The following is a 6,433-nucleotide window of genomic DNA, read 5'->3' as shown; positions in this document are numbered from 1 at the left end:
TTCCTGGACACATACACTCTCTCAACACTAAACCAGGAAGAAGTTGAATCCCTGAATAGACCAATAACAGGCTCTGAAATTGAGGCAATAATTAATAGCCTACCAGCCAAAAAAAAAAAAATCCAGGACCAGATGGACTCACAGCCGAATTCTACCAGAGGTACAAGGAGGAGCTGGCACCATTCTTTCTGAAACGATTCCAATCAATAGAAAAAGAGGGAATCCTCCCTAACTCATTTTATGAGGCCAACATCATCCTGACACCAAAGCCTGGCAGAGACACAACAAAAAAAGAGAATTTTAGACCAATATCCCTGATGAACATCGATGCAAAAATCCTCAATAAAATACTGGCAAACCAAATCCAGCAGCACATCCAAAAGCTTATCCACCATGATCAAGTGGGCTTCATCCCTGGGATATAAGGCTCGTTCAACATACGCAAATCAATAAACATAATCCTGCATATAAACCGAACCAAAGACAAAAACCACATGATTATCTCAATAGATGCAGAAAAGGCCTTTGACAAAATTCAACAGTCCTTCATGCTAACAACTCTCAATAAATTCGGTACTGATGGAACGTATCTCAAAATAATAAGAACTGTTTATGACAAACCCACAGCCAATATCATACTGAATGGGCAAAAACTGGAAGCATTCCCTTTGAAAACTGGCACAAGACAGGGATGCCCCCTTTCACCGCTCGTGTTCAGCATAGTGTTGGAAGTTCTGGCCAGGGCAATCAGGCAGGAGAAAGAAATAAATAAAGGGTATTCAATTAGGAAAAGAGGAAGTCAAATTGTCCCTGTTTGCAGATGACATGATTGTATATTTAGAAAATCCCATTGTCTCTGCCCGAAATCTCCTTAAGCTGATAAGCAACTTTAGCAAAGTCTCAGGATACAAAATCAATGTGCAAAAATCACAAGCATTCTTATACACCAATGACAGACAAGCAGAGAGCCAAATCATGAGTGAACTCCCATTCACAATTGCTTCAAAGAGAATAAAATACCTAGGAATCCAACTTACAAGGGATGTGAAGGACCTCTTCAAGGAGAACTACAAACCACTGCTCAATGAAATAAAAGAGGACACAAACAAATGGAAGAACATTCCATGCTCATGGATAGGAAGAATCAATATCATGAAAATGGCCATACTGCCCAGGGTAATTTATAGATTCAATGCCATCCCCATTAAGCTACCAATGACTTCCTTCACAGAATTGGAAAAAAACTACTTTAAAGTTCATGTGGAACCAAAAAAGAGCCCTCATTGCCAAGACAATCCTAAGCCAAAAGAACAAAGCTGGGGGCATCACGCTACCTGACTTCAAACTATACTACAAGGCTACAGTAACCGAAACAGTATGGTACTGGTACCAAAACAGAAATATAGACCAATGGAACAGAACAGAGCCCTCATAAATAATACCACACATCTACAACCATCTGATCTTTGACAAGCCTGACGAAAACAAGAAATGGGGAAAGGATTCCCTATTTAATAAATGGTGCTGGGAAAACTGGCTAGCCATATGTAGAAAGCTGAAACTGGATCCCTTCCTTACACTTTATACGAAAATTAATTCAAGATGGATTAGAGAGTTAAATGTTAGACCTAAAATGATAAAAACCCTAGAAGAAAACCCAGGCAATACTATTCAGGACATAGGCATGGGCAAGGACTTCATGTCTAAAACACCAAAAGCAATGGCAACAAAAGCCAAAATTGACAAATGGGATCTAATTAAACTAAAGAGCTTCTGCACAGCAAAAGAAACTACCATCAGGGTGAACAGGCAACCTACAGAATGGGAGAAAATTTTTGCAATCTACTCATCTGACAAAGGGCTAATATCCAGAACCTACAAAGAACTCAAACAAATTTACAAGAAAAAAACAAACAACCCCATCAAAAAGTGGGCAAAGGATATAAACAGACACTTCTCAAAAGAAGACATTTATGCAGCCAACAGACACATGAAAAGATGCTCATCATCACTAGCCATCAGAGAAATGCAAATCAAAACCACAATGAGATACCATCTCACACCAGTTAGAATGGTGAGCATTAAAAAGTCAGGAAACAACAGATACTGGAGAGGATGTGGAGAAATAGGAACACTTTTACCCTGTTGGTGGGACTGTAAACTAGTTCAACCATTGTAGAAGACAGTGTGGTGATTCCTCAAGGATCTAGAACTAGAAATGCCATTTGACCCAGCCATCCCATTACTGGGTATATACTCAAAGGATTATAAATCATGCTGCTATAAAGACACATGCACACATATGTTTATTGTGGCACTATTCATAATAGCAAAGACTTGGAACCAACTCATATGTCCATCACTGACAGACTGGATTAAGAAAATACGGCACATATATACCATGGAATACTATGCAGCCATAAAAAAGGATGAGTTCATGTCCTTAGTTGGGACATGGATACAGCTGGAAACCATCATTCTCAGCAAACTATTACAAGAACAGAAAACCAAACACCACATATTCTCACTCATAGGTGGGAATTGAACAATGAGAACACTTGGACACAGGGTGGGGAACATCACCCACTGGGGCCTGTCATGGAGTGGGGGTAGGGGGAAGGGATAGCATCAGGAGATATACCTAATGTAAATGACGAGTTAATGGGTGCAGCACACCAATGTGGCACATGTATACATATGTAACAAACCTGCACGTTGTGCACATGTACCCTAGAACTTAAAGTATAATAAAAAACTAACTAACTAAATAAATAAATCTCAACATGCAACTGCCACACGGCCCAGCAATTGCACTCTTGGGCATTTGCCGAAAATAAATAAAAATTTATGTCCGCTGATAAAAACTGTACTTGGCTATTCATAACAGTTTTATTTATAATAGCCTCAAACTGGAAATAAGTGTCCCTTAAAAAGCAAACTGTCGAACGCACTGTGGTCCATCCATGGACTACTACTCAGCTCTAAAAAATAATGAACTTTTATCTATTTATTTATTTATTTAGACGGAGTCTTGCTCTGTCGCCAGGCTGGAGCGCGGTGGCACAATCTCGACTCACTGCAGCCTCTGTCTTCCAGGTTCAAGTGCTTCTTCTGCCTCAGCCTCCTGAGTAGCTGGGACTACAGAAGTGCACCACCATGCCTGGCTAATTTTTTGTATTTTTGGTAGAGATAGGGTTTCACCATGTTGGCCAGGATGGTCTCCATCTCTAGACCTCATGATCTGCTCGCCTCAGCCTCCCAAAGTGCTGGGATTACAGGTGTGAGCCACCTCTCCCAGCCTTTTTGTTTTGTTTTAAAGAGAGGCTGGGTCCTGCTTTGTTGCCCAGGCTTGTCTTGAACTCCTGGGGTCCAGTGATCCTCCCTTCTTGGCCTCCCAAAGTGCCAGGATTATAGGCGTGAGCCACTGCACTGACCCATCAGAATGAACTATTAATACCTGCTCCAGTGTGGGCGGACCTCAAAGGAATTATGCTGAGTGACAAAAGGTAAGTAAGCTCAAAAGGTCATTTGCTATATGATGGTCATTACACAGCATTCTTGAGATGACTCAAGTGTAGGCAGGCAAGCAGCCTAGGGGTTGCCAGGGTTGTGGGTTGCTGGGTTGCCAGGTGGATGTGGCTCTAAATAGTCTCAGGAGTGAGTCTGTGGTGATGCAGAAGCTCTCATTTTTTATGGTAGTGGTGATTACATGAAGATATGTATCTGCTGCATGAGTCACGTGATGTGAGCACATAGAAACACACACACACGAGTGTGTGCATAGCTGGTGAAAGCTAATATCTAGTCCATATTCCAATTTCCGTACTTATCCCCCAAAATGTCTTTTTGTAATTTTGTTCAAACAGCATCTAATCAAATTTCACATGTTTAGTTATAGCCTCCTTCATCTCTTTTAATTTAAGCCACTTGCTCTGTACGTTGTCCCACATCCTGAATTTTGTCCAATTGTTTCCTGTGGTGTCGTTTATTTTGTTCCTCTATTCCCTATAGTTCCTGTAAACTGGAAGTTTGGCCTAGAGGTGGGATTAGATTCAGATTAAGCATTTTTGGCCAGAAGAATTCACAGGTGATATAGTGTATTCATCCTATATCAAATTAGGAGGCATATATGACACTTAATGACAGGTTGTTCCACATGTGGTAATACTAAGTGTGTTAAAGTGTTAACTGCCCTATCTTCTCATTGTAAGGTACATCTACCCATTTGTAATCAGCAAATCACGTGTGAGGTGATGCCTTCGTGCCACACTCATGAGTAAAATGGTGAAATCTGAGTCAGCTCTTGGACTGGATCAGTGTTGGCTCCTGGCGTTGATACCGTAGTAGAGTTGGGTGCATTGTCAATGTTGGAGCAAAGGCTATGTGGTGCCTTCAGCACATTTCTTTGCAACTTTTTGTTTGGCTATAATTGTCTCAAGATAGAGTGTTGAAAAAGGTTAGGTCATCAAATGACTAGATCTGGCCAGTGCTCTAGAGGAGGGGTGGCACATGGGTATCACTATCAGGACGGGGATCCTGGGACTATTTTAGATGCTGCACGATCAGAAACTTGTACTTTGCAACATCTAGTGGGATGGGTGATTAAGGCAAGGACCATCAATAGATGCTCCAGCTAGAAAAGAAGATATTTGCTGGGGACCTGAATTACATCATAACACTCACAGATTGGTTGCTAGTTGCAAAGACAAGATATCACTTTACAACCGTGTCTTAGTCTGTTTGTGCTGCTATAACAAAAAGCCACAGACTGGGTAATTTACAAATAACAGAAGTTTATTTTCTCACAGCTCTGGAGGCTGGGAAGTCCAAGTTCAAGGCACCAGCACTCAGTGTTGGTGAGGGCTGCTTGCTGTGTTTCCAAGATAGCACCTTGTTGCTACATCTTCCAGAGGGGACAAAGACTGTATCCTCACATGGCAGAAGAGATGAAAGGGGAAAAGGGTGAATGCTGTGTGAAGCCTCTCTCATCAGGTGTTAATCCAATTCTTAAGGGTGGAGCTTTCACGACTTCCCAAAGGCCCCACCTTCTAATACTGCTGCATTGGGGATTAAGTTTCAACATGAATTTTGAGGGGTCACAAACATTCAAACCATAGCAAATGGAAATATCTGGTTCTCCCCCTGGTGGCCTTTGCCTCACTGATGAGGGACAAGCAGACATCATTTACCTCCGATGTGGGCTTTAAGGAGCACACAGTCTAACAGCATCCCCTGAGGAGTCTCCCATATGGTCAAGCCCTCAGCTCTGAGCTTTAGTTACAGGAATTTGCAGGGGAGAGTGGAGCAGGTAGAATGACACCTTTGGGAAATGGGACCTAGAGTCTGGGATCGTCTGGCCGCTGATCCATGCTCCTGAAACAAGTTAGTGGCTTGGGGAAAAGATTATGGGCAGGGGATGGGGAAGAAACTGGACTACAGAGACATTCCCAAAGCATGGGACTTGACTCCATCTTGGCTGGAACAAACCAGCAACAAATGTGTTTTGGGGGACTTGATAAAAATTGAATATGGATTATGTTTTCAACGCTATTAGGGAATGACTGTTTAACTTAGCTAGATGTGATAGTGGGATTGTACTTTCATTGGAAAATATCCTCTATTTTTGGAGATGAATGCTGAATTTTCTGAACTATTTATTTATGCTTGAGGTGCCACGGTCATGTGTTTGTAATTTACATTAATCACATATGTGTGTGTGCGTGCATATATATATATATATATATATATATATATATATATATGGAGAGAGAGAGAAAGCAAACAAGGGAAAATGCTTATGTTGTTTTAATCTAGGTGCTGGCTGTATTAGGGTTTTCCAGAGGAACAGAACTAATATAATACACAAACATAGTATATACAATATATGTATGCATTACATATATATCCATATATACACATACACAGAGACTTATTTTAAGGTGCTAGACCTTGTGATTGTGGGTCTAGCTGGTTTGAATTTTGTAGGGTGGGCCAGTAGGCTGGAAACTCAGGTAGAGTTTGTACGTTTCAGTCTCAAGGCTAAATTATTTCTTCTCCAGGAAGCCTCGGTCTTTTTCCTTAAGGCCTGATTGGATGAGGCCCACTCACCTCATGGAGGGTAACCTGCTTTACTCAAAGTTTACTAATTTAAATGTTAATCATACACTAAAAATACCTTCACAGCAATATCCAGACTGGTATTTGACCAAACAGCTGGGCATTGTGGCCCAGCCAAGTTGACTCATAAAATTAGCTATCATGGTGGGTATTTGCATGTTCATTGTATTATTCTTTCTGCATTTTTTTCTGTATTAAGATTTTCATTAAAAGGTAAAAAATAAATTAAGAACATTTGTTCACCAGAGGTTACCATAAAGAAAGTGAAAGTCAAATCACAAATTGGGAGACAATATTCATCCTCCATATAAACAAC

Source organism: Macaca thibetana, chromosome 14 (genome assembly GCF_024542745.1).
Source record: "Macaca thibetana thibetana isolate TM-01 chromosome 14, ASM2454274v1, whole genome shotgun sequence".
NCBI classification, from domain to species: domain Eukaryota; kingdom Metazoa; phylum Chordata; class Mammalia; order Primates; family Cercopithecidae; genus Macaca; species Macaca thibetana.
The sequence above is the reverse complement of the archived record's forward strand: the minus strand, read 5'-3'. Positions refer to the sequence as shown.